This window comes from Cryptomeria japonica, chromosome 11 (genome assembly GCF_030272615.1).
Source record: "Cryptomeria japonica chromosome 11, Sugi_1.0, whole genome shotgun sequence".
Lineage (NCBI taxonomy): Eukaryota > Viridiplantae > Streptophyta > Pinopsida > Cupressales > Cupressaceae > Cryptomeria > Cryptomeria japonica.
This window is the reverse complement of record NC_081415.1, coordinates 347,236,043-347,260,847: the sequence shown is the minus strand read 5'-3', so window position 1 is coordinate 347,260,847 and position 24,805 is coordinate 347,236,043.

Genomic DNA, 24,805 nt, shown 5'->3' with positions numbered 1-24,805 from the left:
TCTTGTGATCGATTTGTCATCGATCGTTGTCCTCTTTTCAATCTTGTCATCTTGCGATCGATTCGTCATCGATCCTTGTCCTCTAGTCAATCTTGTCATTTTGCAATCAATTTGTCATCAATCTTGTCGTCTTGCGATCGATTTGTCATCGATCGTTGTCATTTTCAATCTTGACATCAATTTGTCATTTTGCGATCGATTTGTCATCGATCATTGTCATTTTCAATCTTGCGATAGATTTGTCATTGATCGTCGTCCTTCTCAATCATGTCAATTTGGATCAATTAGTCATTGTTCCTCGTTAATTGGTGCATTTATCAATCAAATCATTTATCAATTCAAAATCATGATCGAATCGACATCAAATCAATCTTACATCAAGACCTAATTGTCATCCTTGCATTTCTAATTTATCTTCTAGGGTTTCATGACTTATTCATTTAACCTTGTTTGTCATTTTCTCTCCATTTTCTCTTTAGGATAAATGATTTATTTATTTATCCTAAGTCTTCTTGTCACAATTAAATATTTATTTAATTGGCTAATTAATTCCTCCTCTTTTTGTAAATTAATTAATGAATGAAAAATTATTAATTAATTTACCTAATTTGCATCAATTTCCTAATTTCCAAGTCATTATTTCTAACTTAATTTTCTAATTTCTCCTAAATTCCTAAATGTCTATTTCTATTTCAAATTCTTGTCATAATCCTTGCATAGCAATTTGTCATAAATTGTCATAAATTGTCATAAATCCTTGCATAGCAATTTGTCATACACTTGTCATAATTTTGCTATTCTTGATTTGAATTTCCATTCGAATCACTTTCATGCTAATCTGATCTTTTCTCCAATTTGTCTATAAATTGGATGAATTTCTTCAATCAAAGGGTCGAATCAATCACGCTTCTAGTACCCTTATGCTGTCGTCTCATCTTGTCAATCTTGCTTTCACATTAGGCTTATGCACTTGAAGGTGAGATCCACAAAAAAAAGCAATTTGAAGGAGAAAGAAGGACAATGGAGCCACATGAAGGAGACATATGCATTTGGTTTGCTTAGATTTCATATTGAATGTCTTTTTTTCATGTTTTCATTGAATGTTTTTAGGATTGTTATCACTGCATTTTAGTTTTCGTGATTGAACTAGTCCAATTTGCTATTGCTTTGCTGTTTTCCACATTTCCTATCTACAGTTACCATTTTTGAAGAACTTCAAAGATTCAACTTTTTCTCTACTCATTTTGGTTTCTTGAATAAGAAAAATATCAGGATTGCTATCTCTTATCATATTCCTAATAATATCATGTTTATGGGGATTGTTTAGACCCCTTATGTTCCAAGAAATTATCTTCATAGTTACTTACCAATTCCCAGCTCCTTGAGAGTTTTTTGAGTTCCATCTGCTATGTTCTTGCTGGCCTCCATATCTCTAACTTTGTGGTTAGAGGGTTGTCCTGGGGAAGAGGAGATGTATCCCACATCAACTTGAGCTATTTTGCTGGATTTCCTAATCAGGGATGTCGAGGGTGTTGTTTCTTTCTTACTCCTGTGTTTAGGCTGCTTCCATTTCATTTCTGACACAGGAGCCACTTTCGGATTGATGAGGATTTTGGAAATTTCATCTTCATTACCCCATTTAGGAGTTCTGGACTCAGTTGAAATAATGTTTTCTATTCTTGAGTTCTAATCCGAATCTAAAAGACTCAATCCCAAAATTGCACACTTTTGGGCTTCTTGAATTTCAAAACTAGGTATGGCTATAGAAGAGTCTGTCCTTTCAGCTTGTGGATCTGGGATCTCACCTTCCTCAGGTTGATAGTCTCTAGCTTCCACTGCCTTGTTTTCATATGTGTCATCAACCACTTCATCTTTCGCTTTTGGAGGATCATTCTGATCATTCAAATCCTTTTTCTGAGGTGTTTTTATGGGACTAGCTTTGGTTGTTTCATTTCTATCTACTTCCTGTACCGTGGGACTGAAGATAGAGTTTGAGGCTTCCTTCTGTTCCCCCAAAGGAGAAAAGCGATTGGAATTTTCTTCCTTATTTTTTGTGTTTTTAACTTGCCACACCCGTTTCTCTGGCATATTCTGGTTTTCAATCTAAGGTTTTAACTGATTAGGCTCCGCCTTTTTCTTTTTTGGGCAAGATTTTGCCCAATGACCTACCTTTTTACAGTGGAAACATGCAAAAGGAATAGTTTCATATTCTATATGTTGCTTCCAGGTTCCCAGTTTTGAAACTAGATCAATCTGTTCTGGCATATCTACCTCAGGGGCTACTCCAACACAGAACCTTGCATGGGTTAATCTTCTTTTTGAAGCAGTGACTGGGTCTATAGAGAGCAGCTCACCAAAAGAACTTGCTATTCCAGAGAAGATGCTTTCTGCCCAATACTCAAGAGGCAATCCTGGGAGTTTTATCCAAACTAGAACCTGCACCAGAAGAGAATCATTCATATTTAATTTTGGATGCCATTTTCTTAGAACCAGAGCTGTCTTTCCCACCATCCAGGGACTCCCGCACAAGATCTTAACCTTATCTTCTTCGCACGAAAAAGAGAAAGATAGAAGACCTTTGGGTAGTGTCGAGACTTCAATGTTTCCTTTAAGGGCCCATTTTCTATTAACAAAGGCCCTAACAACTTCAATTTTTGGGCACGGACCCATAAATTTCCCTACCAAGGAGTTCAACATACTATTGATATTATGGTCCAGAACCTGGTCAGGGATGGAGATAGCAAACTTACCACCAGAAGGGTCAGAAATGTTCTTAACAGGAGGAAGGGAGGATTTACCAGTTGGTCTAGATCCAAAAAGGGAAGACCATTTTTTCCCCTCCCTCCCTTTATCTATGAGGTCAACTAGTGGTATGGGCCCCCCATTGGACCCTTCCCCCAGATGCCCAGAAGAATCCGTTGTCACGGCAAACAGAGTACCATCAGACTGTGAGTCAGCAACAGGAACTAGGAAGTCTAGGGGCTTGTCCTTATTGTCAAGAGGACCAGCACCATTGATCTGGCCGCTCTCACCATTGGAACCAGGGTTCCTACCTTGCTGGAAATTTGAAATTTGAGCTCCCGCTCTCGCTCCTCCCATGTTGTGATCTGATCAAATTGCTCAGACTATGATTTATTGTTATGAATAAAATTGTATGGTTTGAACCAAGGATGTAGGCTCTACAGGCAAGAAGCCCCACCATTTCTCTAAGGTTCTCCCCATGGACAAACATGCTCCATTGTCAACACGGTAGAGATGAACCCATGAGGTTTGAACCTAGGTTGTAGGCACTACAGGCAAGAAGCCCCACCATTTCACCAAAGGGTTATCCCCTAAAATTGTATGGTTTGAACCAAGGATGTAGGCTCTACAGGCAAGAAGCCCCACCATTTCTCCAAGGTTCTCCCCATGGACAAACATACTCCATTGTCAACATGGTAGAGACAAACCCGTGGGGTTTGAACCTAGGTTGTAGGCACTACAGGCAAGAAGCCCCACCATTTCACCAAAGGGTCATCCCCCAGCACTTGGATATTGTTATATGTCGATTAAAGTATAATATATGTAATAAAACCATAAAGTCTTACAAAAAAGCCATCATAGACCATCTATGTCGATTAAAGTACAATTCATTTGTAACAGGGGCACACTCACAATGTGAAGTTGCAAAACCCTGTGGGAAGAATCAAAATAGAAATTTACTAATCTGACTCATACTACTGTCAAAAGCATAAAAGATGCTACTGCTAGAGAACACCATGCTCCATTGTAGAGAGAATATTAGGTGCATATGATGTCAACATCTGAAAATGAAAGAATGTTATTCAATTGCAAAAATCTAACTGACTTTATTTTATAAACCATTAATGAATAAAATTAGAGAAGGTTACCTGAGTGAAAGTTCGATGACCATCTTGACTAGTCAATGTCAAATGTTTGATTCAATAGATCATCTGTCATGACAATTTGATCCACTGCAGATGTGTCCTAGCCACATGCATTTGAATCATCTTCATGATAATAAACACAACAAGACCCACAATTTAATCTCATTAATGCACAAAGGAATATGTATCATCACCAAGAGAGGGCCTTGTCAATGACGAATGAGCTAGCATGAACCTATATTTTTAAGAATTGTTAGTCTACACATAAATTGCATGGATGAACATAAGTGGTGTTGCAAAAATACGTCCCTTCCAATTATATCAAGTGTACTCGCTATGTGTATGCAAAAACCATGTTGCCCAAAAAAAACGTTCATCAATAGACCTGCATTTTGAACACATCCTTAATATACATGTAACAAACTTGAACATTAAGGTTTAATGATCATTGTTTGAAATGAAATGCATGATAAAAAAAAATTAGGCACCATTAAAGACCTACTGCTCAAGTGTACCTAAAGAGTCATCTCTTGTTTAAGAGTATCCAGTATTGCTTCATGATCAGCAGTAGTCACTGTCCATAGCTCTTTGGTTTTCGGTTTTGCTAGATGCTTCAACAACTTGACATTTGTAGCTATAATAAGGTGTGAATACATTATAATGGTTTTGTGTCTCTCATAGTCTTCAAATGCAGGTATGCCATTCTTTCTAATCATGTATGTTTGCAACCAAGTTCCCACAACAACAACTGAACCTGTATGATATGTGAACCCATCATCATCTGTCACTGGTTGTGTTAGCTTTTGTTTTCCCTGTACACATCGTGCCAACCAATATTCTGATCTCTCTTCATTCCCTTGCGGTGCAATAACTACAAAAACATGTCCTAGATGTACAAGATCTAATAGATGATCATACTCAAGTGAACTTTCCATGTCATCATTTGACAAGGATATTGTTTGAGATAAAGGAGTTAGATAGTGGGGAACCCATGTATGAACCCACTCACTTGACTCGCACTGATCCAAATCACACCGAAGACAACTCTGACAAAAACAAGCCAACACTCGTGTCCAAATGGTCCATGTACTTTCATCTGAGCTGAGAAATGAATGCATCTTTGAAGAATCTTTAATTGTTTGACAATCCAATCTATCTCCCACTGCTCCCTCCTCAACCAACCAAAAGAATCTGCTCACTGCTAAATCAAGAGTACCTCCATGTGAATGCTAAACTACACCAATCAACAATAGAATGTGCATCAGAGAAATTTGCACCTGAAATCCTCAATTGCTCCTTAACTAGAGCTCTCTTCAAACATGCACCTGCTCCATCATGCTCTCCCTTCCCATGCCCTACCTCAAAAAAACACCAAATATGAGGTATACGCCTCTCCACATGCATTCTACTCAACCAATAAAATATACGGGCATTCTTGAATTGACCCGTACAGTTATCTGACCATATTATATGTCAATCAATTGCAATATCTTTCTCATGCAAAAACTCAAAAAAATTCTCGAAAGAATGTTGCACATACTCAGAGGAGTGTGATCTATCATCACTCATATAAAAATGATACTCCCTGATTATCTTCCTATCCTCTTCTATACTATCAGGAGCATGTCTATATGTAATGTGAACAAAAATAGCAATCTGGACTGAATTGTAGTACTGAAACTGTACCTGATTTTGTGGTTGCAATGTATAGTTCTCTATAAAATCAACCACCGATATAATAGTGCCAATCGAGAAAGAGTTCTTACACATCCTGAACTGTTGATCCAACCATTGAGACCTATGGGTGTGCCTTGCATACTTGTAGAAAAGATTTTCCTTAAAATCCAAAATAAAATCAGCAATATTCACTTCTCTTGAGACTAATTCGCATCTAGAACCTTCACCTCCACTCTTCAAATTATATTTCACTATCTCGTATCTTTTTTTCTCAACATAATTATTTCCAAACTTGTGTTCACTGCCCTCATGAAAACATGAAACAAACTTTGACAACCCACCGCATTCTGAGCATTTCTCATTCAAACAATCATTTCTATAGAAATAGTAGCCATCATCTCTAGGGCATAAAAATAGATCTTGCAAGTCTCTTGATGATCTCAGAAATAGCATTGCACCACACTTCTGCAACATCTCATTAGTATGCATCGTAGAATGAATATGACATAAAAGTTCATGGTACATTGAAAACTCCACATGGTAATTGCAACAACAGGTATTGTGAATCTTAAGAGGAACACAATAAAATGGTTTCAAAGATTCAAAGGCCCTTTGTGATATTTGAAAAGTTGGATGTAATTCACAAAAAAATTTGTACAACATTGTTTTGCTTGATTCCAAGAAATGTTTGTGATGCGGTGTGCGGTCTCAGTTGCCGATTCTTAATTTCAAAACATCCCTTACATTGGGTGACCCTCTAGAATTAGAGTGCCAAAATTGTTGAATCTCTTCCTTCACATTGTCAGTCAACTTTCTATCAACATGTGGAAGCCTCCCACCAAATGCCCATGTATCTTGTTGAAGTGGATCGTCAAGTCTTCGTCTTCGTGCAAGTGCTCTATCCAAAGTTTTACAGTTTATGTTAAAATCAACACAAGTTTGTCTCATTTCATGAGCCTTCCTCAATTGATGGCTTACTAAGGAGGTTGTAATCACTCTTTGAGCGGCTCTCTTATCTCTTTCTTTGGTATTCTTTCCAATAGAATTGAGAGCATCAAATAGATTTTTTGCAATAATAGAATTTCTCTTCATCTTCTTGTTCATACGAATCCTCAATTTGTTTAGCAATGGTCTCATCTTTATCATCTTTAGCAATTGAACAAATAGTTGGCATTGCTCGGTCAATGTCTTATTGCTAAAATTTTGGTTGAGAAGTTCTGTAGCCCACAACCGAGCAGTTCTTGTTGACCTCTTGCCTTCAAGATTCGCAATAATGTTCTCATCGATTTCAAATAATCATTTTGGGGTTCTTAAAGGTCTTGGATTTGGAATCTGTCTTTCATTCATGAGAGGTTCTTCATTTCTAAAGTAATTAGGTGTTACATATGGTTCACTTGCTGAGGCAATTCCACCTTCAATGTTAAATTTTTCCCCATTTTCACCTCCTATGTCAAAATTTTCCACATGTTGAGCATTTTCATTATCACTTTCAACATTTTGAAAATTTCAATATTTTCACTTTCAAAATTTACATTTTCAATAACTTGTGGCACATTTTCAATAACTTGTGGCACATTTTCAATTTCAATTTCCTCTTCAATTGAAGTAACATTAGCAATATTTAACATACCTTGTCTTCTCCTCCTATGACATTCTCTATCTCTTTCTCTATACACTTCAACTTGGTCATTTGAAAGTTTTCTTTTGCGTTTAGACTTCCGATGACTACTACTCCCCATTTCCCTCCACAGATATGCTCCTTCGTGATTGACAATGTAAGTTTTCACTTTAAGAATCTCCCAAAAGCACAAATTTGTCTCTAGCTGTCTGAAACCCCGTGATCCTTGACAAAAAACATAGGACCCAGACTGTCGTCTATTGGAATCTATAGAATGGCCCACAAAACCTTTTTTTCTTGGTTTTTAGTACTAAAATCGGATATCGGATTTTATCCGATATCTGATTTTTGTACAAAAATATGTGGTCCCCCAAAAAATTCCCATTGCTACCATTTATGAACTAAATTGCCACATGGCAGAAATCTGATATCCAATTAAATCGGATATTGGATTTTACTAGTCATATTTTAGAGAGAGACAGAGACAGAGACAGAGACAGAGAGAGAGAGAAGGACATGATTTGGTGTCTTAAGGGGTCCTATCATGTCACAAGACACCATATGACCCCTAACGACACCATAGGACCACTTTAGACACCAAATCATGTCATTAGGGGTCATATTGTGTCTTACAGGGTCGTAGGACACAATATGACCCCTAATGACATGATTTGGTGTCGTAATGGGTCCTATGGTGTTGTTAGGGGTCATATGGTGTCCATAGGGGTTAGATGATGTCCCATGAACCCTTATGACCTCTTAGGACAACATATGACCCCTAATGACACCATATTGGGTCGCTTTGGGTCATATTGTGTCCTAAGGGGTCATATTGTGTCTAAACGGGTCCTATGGTGTCCCAAGACACCATATGACCCCTATGGACACCATATGACCCTTAACGACACCATAGGACCCCTTAATCCACCAAATCATGTCATTAGGGGTCATATTGTGTCTTACGGGGTCGTAGGACACAATATGATCCCTAACAACATGATTTGGTGTCTTAAGGGGTTCTATAGTGTCATTAGGGGTCATATGGTGTCCAGAGGGGTCATATGGTATCCCATGAACCCTTATGACCTCTTAGGACACCATATGACCCCTAATGACACCATATTGGGTCGCTTTGGGTCATATTGTGTCCTAAGGGGTCATATTGTGTCTTAAGGGGTCCTATGGTGTCCCAAGACATCATTTCCCCTATGGACACCATATGACCCCTAACGACACCATAGGACCCCTTAAGACACCAAATCATAAAATTAGGGGTCATATTGTGTCTTAGGAGTTGTAGGACACAATATGACCCCTAACGACATGATTTGGTGTCTTAAGGGGTCCTATGGTGTCGTTAGGGGTCATATGGTGTCCATAGGGGTCATATGGTGTCCCATGAACCCTTATGACCTCTTAGGACACCATATGACTCCTAATGACACCAGATTGGGTCGCTTTGGGTCATATTGTGTCCTATGGCACCATATTGTGTCTTAAGGGGTCCTATGGTGTCCCAAGACACCATATGACCCCTATGGACACAATATGACCCCTAACGACACCAAATCATGTCGTTAGGGGTTGTATTGTGTCCTACGACCCCGTAAGACAAAATATGACCCCTAATGTTATGATTTGGTGTCTGGGTCATATTGTGTCCTACGACCCCATAAGACACAATATGACCCCTAATGTTATGATTTGGTGTCTTAAGGGGTCCTATGGTGTCATTAGGGGTCATATGGTGTCCATAGGGGTCATATGGTGTCTTGGGACACCATAGGACCCCTTAAGACACAATATGACCCCTTAGGACACAATATGACCCAAAGCGACCCAATATGGTGTCATTAGGGGTCATATGGTGTCCTAAGAGGTCCTAAGGTTTCATGGGACACCATATGACCCCTATGGACACCATATGACCCCTAACGACACCATAGGACCCCTTAAGACACCAAATCATGTCGTTAGGGGTCATATTGTGTCCTACGACCCCGTAAGACACAATATGACCCCTAATGTTATGATTTGGTGTCCTAAGGGGTCCTATGGTGTCATTAGGGGTCATATGGTGTCCATAGGGGTCATATGGTGTCTTGGGAGACCATAGGACCCCTTAAGACACAATATGATCCCTTAGGACACAATATGACCCAAAGCGACCAAATATGGTGTCATTAGGGGTCATATGGTGTCCTAAGAGGTCATAAGGGTTCATGGGACACCATATGACCCCTAACGACACCATCGGACCCCTTAAGACACCAAATCATGTTGTTAGGGGTCATATTGTTTCCTACGACCCCGTAAGACACAATATGACCACTAACGTTATGATTTGGTGTCTTAAGGGGTCCTATGGTGTCGTTAGGGGTCATATGGTGTCCATAGGGGTCATATGGTGTCTTGGGACACCATAGGACCCCTTAAGACACAATATGACCCCTTAGGACACAATATGACCCAAAGCAACCCAATATGGTGTCATTAGGGGTCATATGGTGTCCTAAGAGGTCATAAGGGTTCATGGGACACCATATGACCCCTATGGACATCATATGACCCCTAACAACACCATCGGACCCCTTAAGATACCAAATCATGTCGTTAGGGGTCATATTGTGTCCCATGAACTCGTAAGACACAATATGACCCCTAATGTTATGATTTGGTGTCTTAAGGGGTCATATGGTGTCGTTAGGGGTCATATTGTGTCCGATGAACCCGTAAGACACAATATGACCCCTAATGTTATGATTTGGTGTCTTAAGGGATCATATGGTGTTGTTAGGGGTCATATGGTGTCTTGTGACACCATAAGACACCTTAAGACACCAAATTGTGTCGTTAGGGGTCAGATTGTGTCCTACGACCCTGTAAGACACAATATGACCCCTAACGACATGATTTGGTGTCTTAAGGGGTCTGATGGTGTCGTTAGGGGTCATATGGTGTCAATAGGGGTCATATGGTGTCCCATGAACCCTTATTACCTCTTAGGACACCATATGACCCCTAATGACACCATATTGGGTCACTTTGGGTCATATTGTGTCCTAAGGGGTCATATTGTGTCTTAAGGGGTCCTATGGTGTCCCAAGACACCATATGACCCCTATGGACACCATATGACCCCTAACGATGCCATAGGACCCCTTAAGACACCAAATCATAACATTAGGGGTCATATTGTGTCTTGCAAGGTCATAGGACACAATATGACCCCTAACGACATGATTTGGTGTCTTAAGGGGTCCTATGGTGTCTTAAGGGGTCCTATGGTGTCGTTAAGGGTCATATGTTGTCCATAGGGTCATATGGTGTCCCATGAACCCTTATGACCTCTTAGGACACCATATGACCCCTAATGACACCATATTGGGTCGCTTTGGGTCATATTCTGTCCTAAGGGGTCAAATTGTGTCTTAAGGGGTCCTATGGTGTAAATATGACCCCTAACAACATGATTTGGTGTCTTAAGGGGTCCTATGGTGTCACAAGACACCATATGACCCCTAACGACATCATAGGACCCCTTAAGATACTAAATCATGTCATTAGGGGTCATATTGTGTCTTACGGGGTCGCAAGACACAATATGACTCCTAACGACATGGTTTGGTGTCGTTAGGGGTCATATGGTGTCCATAGGGGTTATATGGTGTCTTGGGACACCATAGGACCCCTTAAGACACAATATGACCCCTTAGGACACAATATGATCCAAAGCGACCCAATATGGTATCACTAGGGGTCATATGGTGTCCTAAGAGGTCATAAGGGTTCATGGGACACCATATGACACCATAGGACCCCTTAAGACACCAAATCATGTCGTTAGGGGTCATATTATCTCTTACAGGGTCATAGGACACAATATGACCCCTAACGACACAATTTGGTGTCTTAAGGGGTCTTATGTGTCACAAGACACCATATGACCCCTAACGACACCAATCGACCCCTTAAGACACCAAATCATAACATTAGGGGTCATATTGTGTCTTATGGGGTCGTAGGAAATAATATGACCCCTAACGACATGATTTGGTGTCTTAAGGGGTCCGATAGTGTCGTTAGGGGTCATATGGTGTCCCATGAACCCTTATGACCTCTTAGGACACCATATGACCCCTAATGACACCATATTTGGTTTCTTTGGGTCATATTGTGTCCTAAGGGGTCCTATGGTGTCCCAAGACACCATATGACCCCTACAGACACCATATGACCCCTAACAACACCATAGGACCCCTTAAGACACCAAATCATGTCGTTAGGGGTCATATGGTGTCCTAAGGGGTCATAGACCACAATATGACCCCTTAGGACACAATATGACCAAAAGTGACCCAATATGGTGTCATTAGGGGTCATATGGTGTCCTGAGAGGTCATAAGGGTTCATGGGACACCATATCACATAACTATCATTAGGGGTCATAGTTATGGGTTGTAAGACACAATATGTCCCCTAACGACATGATTTGGTGTCTTAAGGGGTCCAATGCTCTCTCTCTCTCTCTCTCTCTCTCTCTCTCTCTCTCTCTCTCTCTCTCTCTCTCTCTCTCTCTCTCTCTTTCTCCCTCTCCTTCTCTCTCTCTAAAATATGACCAATAAAATCCAATATCCAATTTAATCGGATATCGGATTTCTGCCATGTGGCAGTTTACTTCATAAATGGCAGCAAAGGGAAATTCTTTGGGGACCGCAAATAAATTGGATATCGGATAAAATCCAATATCCGATTTTATCCGATATCTGATTTTTGTACTCAAATTTTCAAATTTCAAATTTCGGCTCAGGAATGCTTTGGTATTAGGCTTGGAAGTGACAAGCCTAGAAAGTCAACTGAAAAAACGTGTTTTTCAGTATTCCTTGATTTTCCAAACTTTACACTGGTGGCTAATGACTTTTTTTGTAGCCAAAATTGATAAAATGAAAAGGGTTTTTTAAGGACGTTCCCAGCTTTCCAATAATATAAGGCTTGTCTTATTTCGACTTTAGTAAATATTCATTATTTATTTTCTAATTGAATTCTGACAATAGTCCTGATTGATATACTGATTGAAAAACACTCATAACTTTCAAACAGTATAGCATTTTTTGAAACTGAAACATGCGTCACATCCTATGCTTCATCTACTATAGGGAAGAATTTAAAAAAATTAAATTTCATAAGGTTTTGGCCAAGTTAAGGTGGTCAGACGTAGGAGTTTCTAAATTTCTAAAAAGTTGTAGTAAAAAAATCATAAATAATTATTTAATTCATAAAAAAAATTTAAAAAATATGTGTCACATCCGGACATGAGTCTAATACTTATATTATAAATATTATAAAAAAATATTAAGATTTGATTGTTATTAGGGTGGTCAGACATACGTCTACTTTCTTTTTTTTTCCTGAAATTTTACTACCACTGCATTGAAATTTGAAATTTTCATCAAATAGGATTTTTTTTTTCCAAAAAACAACTAGTAGCTTAGAAACTAAATTCAATTTTCTATATATTCTCTTCTTACATATTTTAAAAATAATGTTCACAACTTATTCAAATTTTCATGTCAAGTTGCATAACTCTAATTTTTCTGAAATTTCATTGCCACTTAAGGGCATGTTTTGGCACACCATGATCTTGCACATACCCTTCTAAAAGGGAAGTTTGAAGTGTTTCCATCAATGCGAAAGGGGGAGATTGTTGGCATAATTGATGGTGTTTGCACAACCGGTTCATTAGTTAGTATTGTCATTGATGACAAACACTTACCAGTGAATTAAGGCCAAGCTCATAGGCAAGGAGATGTGGTAAACCTCAATGGTTTACTCATGACTGCAAACAATATGGAGAATTAAGTGCTTCCCTAATATGCATTATTGACACACTTAAGTAGTGTGTTGGTCGAAGACTAATCGGTTGAAGGACAGAGTAGCTAACTAATTAGTCAAGCATCTGATAGGTGTTGAGACTAGTTTCTTAAACTAGCAATTGAAATGATGATGCGGTCACAAGAGGTGACTCAGATTGCAGTTTAGTAGTCTTATGTATGATCAAAACACTCTGGACAAATAGGTGATCACTTTTCTTGATGATCAGTGACCGGTGGAAAAAGATGAAGAGTTACATCGATGAACCGGTCATACAGGTTGAAGGATGCTATCCACCGATAATCTCAGAGCAGTGACCGATAAGTTGTATGTGATGAACAAAGGTGAGTCAATCAGGGTGAGATATCATCAAACAAACTGGTAGTGAATTCTACAATAGTTAACAACCAGTTAAGGCAAGATTTGTGTGGATTTTCCAATTTGCATTAAAAAGTCATAACACAACCCAGAAGTTGCTAAAATTATGAGTTGCAGTGGCAGATAAGGATGAGTTGCTGGAAAGAATTATGGAGAGCATGCAAAGAAAGTGCAGGAAGATTTGAATTTCAAATTTATTGGGTTTTAGGTTTGAACTCTTTTAGGAAACAACAAGTATGTGTTGGTAAAACATGGTATAAAGGTTTTTGGCAAAAAACCAAAAAGCTGGATCGTAAAATTGCTAAGTGCAATCTAGAAGAGAGGCGATCTAGCAAGGTGAGAAGAGTGCAAAACTGCTAAGTGAATAGCAGAGTGGTGAAGAGAGTGTCCAAAGATCAGATAGTGTGAAGAGTAGAGAAAGAATGCAGAGCACCAGCAGAGTGCAGAGCAAGTGTAACTGGTGGTCAAAACAAAGAGCTTCAATTGGATCTGATTAAGCTAAGAGTAGCTATTATAACAAATCATTTTCTTTGTTGTTTTCTAATAACTACAATAGTAAAATCCCTTAACCGGGTGGACTTTAATAGGTCCCTTTGTAAAATCCCTTAACTAGGTGATATCTTAATTGATGATCCTAAGTCCTTTAACAAGGCTACCTCTAACAGGGTAAAGGTTCTAACAGGTCTTGAAGAAAATCCATTAACTGGGTGGCACCTGACAGTGTCTTTGTAATCTCCTAATAGGGATGGCTCTGCATCGGACGTACTCCAGAAGAGTGCAGATTTTGTGAGTTTCTACTCACACCGTGGTTTTCTCCTATTTGGGTTTCCACGTGATAAACCTTGATGTTCATGTGTGATTGATTTTATGTGTGCGTGTTTCTTATTAATGTTGCTTATACTGATAACTGTTAAGTTTGAGTAAAAACTTTGATTAAGGTTAAATCTGGTAGAACCAGTATAGTGTTGATTCACCCGTCTCCTCTCGACACCGGTTGGGACCAATGGGGATAGGACATGCTCAGACCTGTGAAGCTAGGTGGAGTCGATGTGTGATACCTACAATCCTGCAATCACAATACAATACATATACGACATATAATCATCATAATAAATAGGCAAGTGAAAAGAGAATCACAACACCTTATCATGCTCGTAATGAGTGGTAAGGCATCTTCCCTTTCACAAAGACAATCACAAAATAACCACATCATGCATCGAATGAAACCATAATTACCAAATAGGGGTTAGAATCCTCATAACATCATAACTCATATGGTCCATATAGAAATGCCAAATGCATATAATCCATCCATCAAATAATCTAGGATGTATTGTCCATCATATGAATCATTAAATAATATATGTCCACATAAAGAATCTATAAATATCAGTATCATAGAAATATAGTCACAAGTAACATAAAAACATAATCCATATGTCTAAATAGGTCTATCAAAGAATGAACCAAAATGTGAGTCTAGGAGGGACACTACATATACATACATATATCTATACATAAATACGTGTGTGTGTGTGTGTGTATATGTATGTGTATATATGTGTGTGTGTGTGTGTGTGTGTGTGTGTGTGTGTGTGTGTGTGTGTGTGTGTGTGTAGATATGTATATATATATATATACACATATACACACATACAAACACATATATAATGCATACATGTACATATATATATATACATATATATATACCTGTATATATACATGTGTATATATATATATATATATATATATATATCTATATGTATGTGTGTGTGTGTATACATATATATGTATGTGTATATGTATATGTATATGTGTATGTATATGTGTATGGGTATGTATATGTGTATATGTATATGCATATGTATATATGTACATATACACATACATACACACACACACACACCAACACACACACATACACAATGCAAATCCAATTTCAAGCACTCAAGGGGCCCTATTTCATTTCAAGATCCCTACCACGTAGATTGAGACTGATTTGCCCCTACTATTCGCAAAGAGAACCAATCCAAGTTGAATACGTTTCTTCATAACCAATATTAGTGACTATCTAACCACCACCAACAAATGTAAGAACTGACTATCTAACCACCACCAACAAATGTAAGAACTGACTATCTAACCACCACCAACAAATGTAGGAACAAAAGCATGAGTTTAAGTCATAGTCTTTGGTTCAAAAGCGAGATTGAGATCCATATCCCCTAGTCGATGAACCAATCTCAATTAAAAATAAAAGAAGCATTTGTTTTATAATATACTAGACATTTTTTAATAATTATATGTTTTGGAAAATTTAAATATATTATTTAAAATAAAAATTAATAATATATTTTATGTTATTTTTCATAGAATAATGTGATGGTTAAACCATGGAATTGTTGTTGTAGCCACCAAGGTTCAAACCTTTGTTGGGTTATTATGATCGCAAGTATTGTGCCATTATTGGTTCAATACGTTTGTAGGCTTGAAATTATACATTGAAGTTGTTGGTATTCATTTCCATGTCCCATATTGAATTACTCATCTCATGAGTTTAGATTATTCACATTAATAAGAAGATGGAAAATAATAATTACCAAAATTAAAAGCATTAAATCATAACTAGATGGTTGCAAATGTGACCTCAGAAAAAATAAAATATTATGTTTCATAGTCTATATGAATATTAGTGAGAAAATGGAGGAATGCAAACTGAGTTCATAGCTCCAAGTGATTTCTATATGGTGTATTTATACCCCATACTTAGTCACACACAGAGAGTAAGGAGTTGATCTGAACTGTACCTTAGTTAACATAATACAAAAAATAGAGTACTCATAAACCATAACACATTATATGTAGAACTCCAATATATATAATTTTTTTAATCATTGATCATTCATGTACATATAAGAAAATACGTTTCCTTTACTATATATTTATATCTCCTTATACATTGTATATTCATTATCTCTACCTTATTTTTCACTTACTTATCTATTCTCCTATTCTACTATTACATCTTTGTTACTTATATAATTGCTTAAATACAAATATCTATCTAATGAGACATGTTCCATATAAACTAATACTAATGTAGATATTGTCTATTTGATTAGAGGCTTTGTAACCTCATTGTAATGGTAGGATAGTTCCAACCCATATACTAGCTCAAAGAGGGTAAACTAGGTGGACCTTTTATAGGTGTTGCAGTAAGTCCTAAGAACCATTGGTATCTTAATATTCGTATTTGTTCTATTGGCATCACACATCTTTGCTAAAGTATTCCCAATGATTTTATGTAGTGCCTCACTAGCCTTGTTGTCTTACGAGTGATATTGTGTACTTCGACTATCATGAAATTGTCCATTAATTCTTTGATAACCTATTAAAAAAATACTTACCTTGATCATGTGTTATAGTTAATGGGAAACCAAATCTAGTGATGATATTATGATAGAGGAACTTTATGGTAGTATATGTGGTACAATATCATTGGTTTTACCTCTATCTATTTTGGCATGTGATACCAATAATGATGATTTGCGCCTTTGAGAAATTTGTCAGAGGGTCAATGGATCTAATAAAATTGATAGCCCATTTTCAAATGGTACTTGGGCTAGAACTAGTTGGAGGTGCATTTAATCCCTAATAGTTTGTTGTCCTTTTCCTTTGACAGATATCACAATTCTTATTATATTGTTTAGCATCTTTGTGTAATGTAGACCACCAAAGACCAACTTGTAGAACCTTTCCAACAATAGATTCTCTATAGTTATGTCCTATAGCTATTCCTTCATCTACTTACCTTAAGATATCATTTTGTTCATGATCATATACTACTCTTTGAAGGATTTCATCTATTCCTTTCTTGTACATTTCTTCTTCTATCATTGTAAATGGGAGTGACTTATACAATAAGAGTTGTCTATAGTGTATTCACTAGTAGAGTGTAGTGCTCCACATATCAATAGGGTATTCACTAGTAGAGTATAGTGTTCCACTTCATGAAATTCTTTAGTATCACAATGATTCTGAATAAGTTTGTGCCAAGAAGATCTTCCTGAGCCTCATATATCTTTTCTCTTGTGTCAATCCTAGATATATTATTCAGACCTTGATTGTTCCTCCCATATTTTTCCATGATATATTAAAATTAAATTCTTGTTACAGTAATATCTACTTAAATATTATGACTTAAATTATTTGTTTATTTAATAAAAATATCAAAGGTTTGTAATTTGTGTAGAAGGTGAATGTTGTGGATAATAAATAATGACAAAATTTATATAGTGCATACACCATTGATAAGGTATCTCTTTTTCGTGGTTGTATAATTTCAGTCAGTCTGAGAAAACTTTATTCTAACAAAGGCAATTAGGTAATCTTTATTATCATGGGGTTGTGCAAGGACTTCCCTTATGGTTATATTGGAGGCATCTACATGGACATGGAATGAGATGATCTAGTATGGAAATATTAGGATAGGTGACTCTACTATCTTTTGTTTCAAAGTGTTAAAATATTTTTGACATTTCACAATTCAAGTGATTTCTTTATTGGTCTTTTTATTTAATAGATCTTCTATTTTAGCTACTAATATGGCATAATCTTTGATAAACTTCTAGTGATAATACACATATCCTAGAAATATTTTCACCATTAAGGATGTCTCGGGTGGTGGCAATGTCATGATTAAATAAATTTTGATAGGATTGACCATGAGTCCTTTACAAATAGTAATTTAATAATGTTTCAAATGGTACCACAAGTATACATTTCTTGATGTTCAATAAGGTTTGCATGCTCCTGAATTTTTCTAACATTGTGTGAAGGGATTGAATGCCATTTTTTAACAATCCATATACTATTTAATTATCCAAATATACTTCTAAGAAATCATGGAAAAAACATTTAAATGTGCTCACTATTATTCTACTGAATATTGTCATAAAATTCGTTAGATCGAAGGGCATGACTATGTACATGAAGGATCCCCATTTGATTGCAAGTATAGTTTTTAGTTGAAACCTTCTCTTTAATATAGTCTTGATGGTGTCTCAAGAAGCCATTAGTGAATTAATAAAATTCTCTTCCTACGATGGGTTCTAGGATTTCTTTTGTAAATGGTGTTGAGAAAGGATCATAAATGCAGACTTTGTTTAACTCTCAAAAGTCTACACAAATAGTAACTTTTACTATATTTTTATTGTGGACAACCATAGGGCTGATCCATTCTAAGTATTCAATTGGTTTTATGATTTTGATAGTCATAATTTTGTCTAATTTTATTTTCACCCTCTTTTTCATGTTAGGATTGAGATACTAGGGTCTTTTATTTTGTGGTTTTGTTCCTTCCTTCAATTGTATTTTCAAAACCCCTAGTTATTTTTTATTCTCTTCATTTATGTAAATGTCTAAGGAAATAGGTCTTCATACTCAAACAAAATCTCAATGACAATTGTAGATAACTATTCGTCCCAATAATCCCAAATTTTTGCAAGTTTTTCCATTGTCAATGAGGGCCAAAATTCTCTTCTCTTAGTTTAAAGGGGTGATTATAGTAGTAGTCATTTGAATATTGGCGGAGTTGAAATTCTTGTTCACACTTTGCCACCTCTATGTCAATTTTAGAATCTGGATCTTCTCTTGTTTGATGTTCCTCTAACATTAGTTTTCTACTGGATGTGTTTGTTTGTCCATCTATTCTATGAATTTCCATATGCCTTGATCCTAGAGTGGAGAGTTTGGATGAGCTGGTTTAATAATTACTTCTAGATTTGGTTTAAAGATGATTTATTTTATCTTCTTTATTTGTATACAAACCTACTTGTTTTCATCCCAAAAAGAGAATATGCACAAATAAAATACTTATGAAGCTCATCCAAAACCTTAGTCTCATCCCATCTCTCCTAGTTTGTATACTATGTTTATACTATCAGTATTAGTGTCCAATTGAATAATTGGATGTACAATTGATGATCATATTCTCTATATCCCCACCACATGGTTGTATGGACTTGTAGATGATATTTTAGGATAATTGAATTCTTATATTTTGAAATGATATCATATTATCCTTCTTCTTTTATGTACTATAATTCGATCAAAATTAAAAAAAACCATTCCAATGAGGAATATTATTTTTGTGTGTTCCACCAACATGCAACATTACAAACCAAGGTATCTTGAGTATTACTATCTATATTTGTTCATCCTAAAAGGTTCATTCTATATTCATTATGTGGTTAGACCTTAGCAACGAGTCTCACTTTTCGGCCAAATCAAACAATGAAATCAATCTTTTGTGCCAGATGTTCACTTTTTGACATTTATAGCAGCTAAACCATTAAGAATATGAAGATGAAGCAAATACTACTTTTTGTGATATTTTGTGTAGATTCTAAGTATGTGTTTATTAAAAATTAGAAATAATTGTGAATATTATTATCTAAATTTAAGTAACTTGTTTTTTTTTTGTAGTAATAAATAATTTTTAAAGTGACGTTTATGTCATCATGCATATCATTTTTAATAGAAACGATAAAATTCTAATTTTCAAAAAATAGATTTGTCACACCAATATCTAATACATGGATTTTTTCCATATATTTTTGTTGCATATATTTTTTTTAAATTAATCTTTTAAGTCCATGCAATTATAATTTGGACAAAGATGTATGTTGTCATGCATAACTTTTTTTTTTATGCATTTGAATTAACTTCTTTTTTTTTGTTAAAATAAGAATATCAATACCTAGGGAGAAGATATTTTTTAGATTTTTTTCCATTTACTTATTTTTCCACATGTGAAACAAAGACATTAAAGTTTGGTGAAAAATCTAAATTCACAATAAATAAATAATAAATATAATAACAAAATTAAATCTATTCAAAATTTTACTTTTTGGAAAGCTTTAATAAGGGTCACATACTTACAAAGTATAACTTCTAAATAAATTCACATGTCTAAGAATTCCCTAATAGATGTGTCTAATGATCAATTGTTTATTCTCTAACATCCTCTACCACCTTGTGGAGGAATTATTTTGATAACCCTTGCTCCATTCCCTTGAAGGTCATCAATTTTGAATAATGTGGGGAATTTTAGATATATTGTCGTGCCTTGTCATAACTGTATAAAACATGATTTTTATTGCCACAAAATGCACAACTTTTTTTCTTCTTAGATTAGCACTTTTTGTCAAAGTGGTCAAATTTATTGCATTTATAACAAGTGGCATCATCTCTTTTATGGTTACCCCTTCAAGGTCATCTTTCTCCTCTATAGCTAAATTTTCTATTATCTTTTATATATTTTTGTAGACATTTTTTTGATAGTGCATAGGCATTCCTATTGTTTCTCCATGGGGGTTGTTTGTATCCTCTATCATCTGCACATAAGGCTCACTTGGAAAGGCCTTTAACATAGGCCATATTCTTCTTTATCTCTTTGTCACATGCATGGTGTAGTAGACATATAGGGTTCAGGTAGTCTTCTCAATTCTAGGGATGTCATGCTTTAGATATACAATCTTTGTTGCATGACTAACCCATTATCCACATGTAGCATAGTATAATAAATTTAGTATGGATGGTGTTGTTTGAAGTTCAATTTTAATAGCAGCTATCCTTTTCTCTCCCTATTCCTTTGGGCACTCATTTCTTTGGTGTCCTTCCCTTGAAAAGTAAGCACAACAAATGTCCTATTTTGTCATCTTCACTTCTTCTCTAGCCATAATTTCATGTCATAAAGTCAATTGCTCAATAACCAATTAGAATATTTCTAAGGCTTACTTTTGTGCTTTATTTTCCTTCCTCCTTGCTTGTACCTCAATGCTATAAGCCATGGTTACCATGTCTATGTATGTATTAAAGATCCTACCATATAGTGTCACTTTAATGTCTCTCTACAATCTAGAAATAAACAATTTTATCTTATATTTCTCTATCAATGGTTCTTATAATTTTTGGAATACTTTATTTTTTGTCATATTATCTCACCAACTCTCCTTTCTTCTAGTATGGGTCCCTCATCTTTCTCATACCCTTGTTTGGGATGTTTAGAGTGTCAAAGTTAGCTAGTGAATCCTTTTTCACCTTCTCCAAGGTAGACTTTATCATGTTTTCGACATGTTTTTTTATACCAGTCCAAGGTGTCTTTCTATAGTGATGCTACAAAGTATAATGAGTTAATTTTTTCTTCTTCAATGTTCTTTCATTTCCAAAGTGACTCCAAGAGGAAGATATGTTCCATGGATTTTATAGTGTCTTTACCCAACACCAAAAAAATGATAGATGAGTCCATTTAGGCTTTTCCTTCTTTGCTTTATGTTTGTGGAGTGGTGGAGTATTTATATTCTCCTTCTTCTTACTTCTAACTGCAACTAGATTATGTTTTATGCCCTTATCACTTTCTAAATTTATCTCAAAATATTTTTCTCCTAGAAACTCTCACAAATTTACTATCTTGTCTTCTTGATTGTTGTTTTCTTATTTATGTATTATCTCTTCAACTGATATCGTCATAGTTTTATATAACATAGGGATGGATTCTAGTTTAGGGGTTGTTAGTCTTCATAGAACCTCTTCATTTTCTTATTTGTTAATGAATTTTGATTAATTAATGAAAATAGTTCATCTCCTAAGTTAAACATGTCCTTATTTTCTATTTATATGTCCTCTCTCCTTAATTTCTCTATACTTATGCTAACTAATTCTTCTATATATTATTCTTGATAAGATAAAATTTTCTTCAGAGTTTAATTATTAGGTTTGATAGTTTTAGCCTAATGGTTATACTTTTGGAGAGTTGTGGTATGGATGGAGCCTCTATGCTACTATAGCCTCATATCAACAACTTTTAAATTTTCCATATTTATCAAAGATCTTCTCTAATCTTTTTAAGAGTGTTCCTATTCTTTCCCAATGTGAATTCAAGTTTTTCAAAATCTTCTACTTTTCTTCTCTAGTTTATGTTTCTTATTTTTTTTGGCAGCACCCACATTTGTTTGCTCAATAGCACCCTTTTTGAAACACTCATTCCTCATCTTCTCCACATTTTTCAATATTCTACGATATCTCTCTTGTGTCTCAATATTCTCTCTTTGCCTTATTTTCTCACCATTTGGAATTGTCATGTTAAATTATTTTGTCAATTCAATTTTGTCTCTAATCTCTCTTGAATTATTCTTATCTCCTTTGGTCAAGGGTGTGTTTTATTTTGGATTGAATCAATACTTTATCTTTTCCCATGGTAGTTATTTTCTAACTTCCTTCTATGGGTCACATGTGTGAATGTTAAATTTAAACCTATTTGTAAACCTTAATGATCCAACCACTAACCTAGATTTACAAACTAATTCAACAAACAATCAATAGAGAGTGCTACCATGTGGGAAAATAACATAAAATATCAAATATACCTTCACACACATTGTAGGCTTGTCTTCATTGTCCTATTATCCTCCAAGATCTTGTGATTTTGATGTTTTATTTGAGCTATTTAGTACTTAGCACAAGAGGTCATGAAAGAATGGAGTGTGGTTTCTTGATGAGGTAAGGCTATGATGCAATGATGATGAAATATTGTGATGATGTATGGGTCTAGAATGAATTTGACAAAAGGTAGGTAGGAAAGAATCCTCTTTTATAGAAATCACAATAAAAATGAATGGTTTAGATTCAAAGGTTAAATTATAAATGACCAATGATCATATAGATGAAAGAGAATGCATAGGATTGAAGGGTAGGGAAAGATGAAGGGAGGAAATTAAGAGGTGGAAAAGTGAAAGATAAGAGTGAATAGGATTAAGAGGTTATTTAGAAATGGAGGGTTATGATAAAGTGATGGGTTGATTTTAGATTCAATGAATCTAGATATTAGAGAAGGAAAAAGTGAATGAAGAGGAATTTGACACTTGTCACATGCCTACGACTTTAAATTATGATACATGTGAACAAGTTGAAGGGATAAGATTTAAAGAGGAAAAAGATAATGAATTAATTAAATAAATAAAATTAATTCTTTAATTAATAGAGGAAAAGGATAGATTTAATAGATAAAAAATGTTACAAGTGCGGTTGTTGTTGCACCAAAAGATCGACCTGTTAATGCTCGATACAACCACTAGACTTATAGAATCCACAGGAGACAGTTAAGCCATGTCAGAAGCCCAAGTGCTACTCTACACAACACAAGAAGACCAAGGACACACACCTTGCAACCATCCCCCCCCCCCAGCACAAGTGAGGTGTTTGAACCCGTGAACAAGCTTTGATACCACTTGTTACAAGTGTGGTTGTCGTTGCACCAAAATATTGACCTATTAATGCTTGATACAACCACTGTACTTATAGAATCCATAGGAGGTGGTTAAGCCATGTCAAAAACCCGAGTGTTGCGCTGCACAACACAAGGAAACCAAGGGCTCACATCGTGCAATGAAAAATATTTATTTGATTTAGGGAAGAGGTGGGATTAAATAAATAATAAATATTTATTTAATTTAGAAAGAAAAGGCTAATGAATTAATTAATTAAATATACCGGTAGGAAAGAAACTATTGGATCTATTAAATGATATGGGAGAAAACAGAGAGAAAAACATAAATGAACATTTTCTAGCACTGAAGGCTCGAATGAAGACAAGAATAAGACTGTCATAGAAAATTGTAGATAAATATCATAAGGAAATATGCTTTGTAATTAAAAAGGATGAAATCTGGATGGAGGTAGTTGTCCCTAGGATAATCTGGGTAACTGAAATGAGATATGAAACAGATGATAACATTATTGAAACTTATGCAAAAGCCCTCCTTGAAGAACCAAAAGAACCATCTGAGAAAGTATTTGGTAGTGCTGAAACAATAGAAAGTGGTATTCAGTCTAGGAAAAGAGTCAAGAAAGTTGAACAAATAGTAAGGAAAGTCACTAGACAAGAAAAAGCACTTAAGGAAGATGTATTGAAGCAAACTGGTATCAAAGAAAGTGAGTTGGAAGGACTTCAACCGGAAACTCATCTTTCACCGGTTGCAACTTCCTCTGAGAGTGATATGCCAGTGGTATTCAAAAAGGTAGAAAGGAAAATAAAACCCTCACTGGTACCCTCACCCACTCCTAGAAAAACAAGACAAAAGCAACAGGCAGTGAGGCCTCCAGTTAAGAAGTTGACCCCTAAGAAGAAGAAGAAGAAGGTAAAACAAGATATTGCTCCACTGGATAAACTCCTTAGTGAAATAACAGAAGATGGAAAGTTGAAAAACATTAGCAACCTATACAACACACTTTTCACTGATGACAAAGAAAGCATAGAAAACAGTGTAATCTTACACTTGGATATATACAAGAAATTTTTTATGGAAATTGTTGA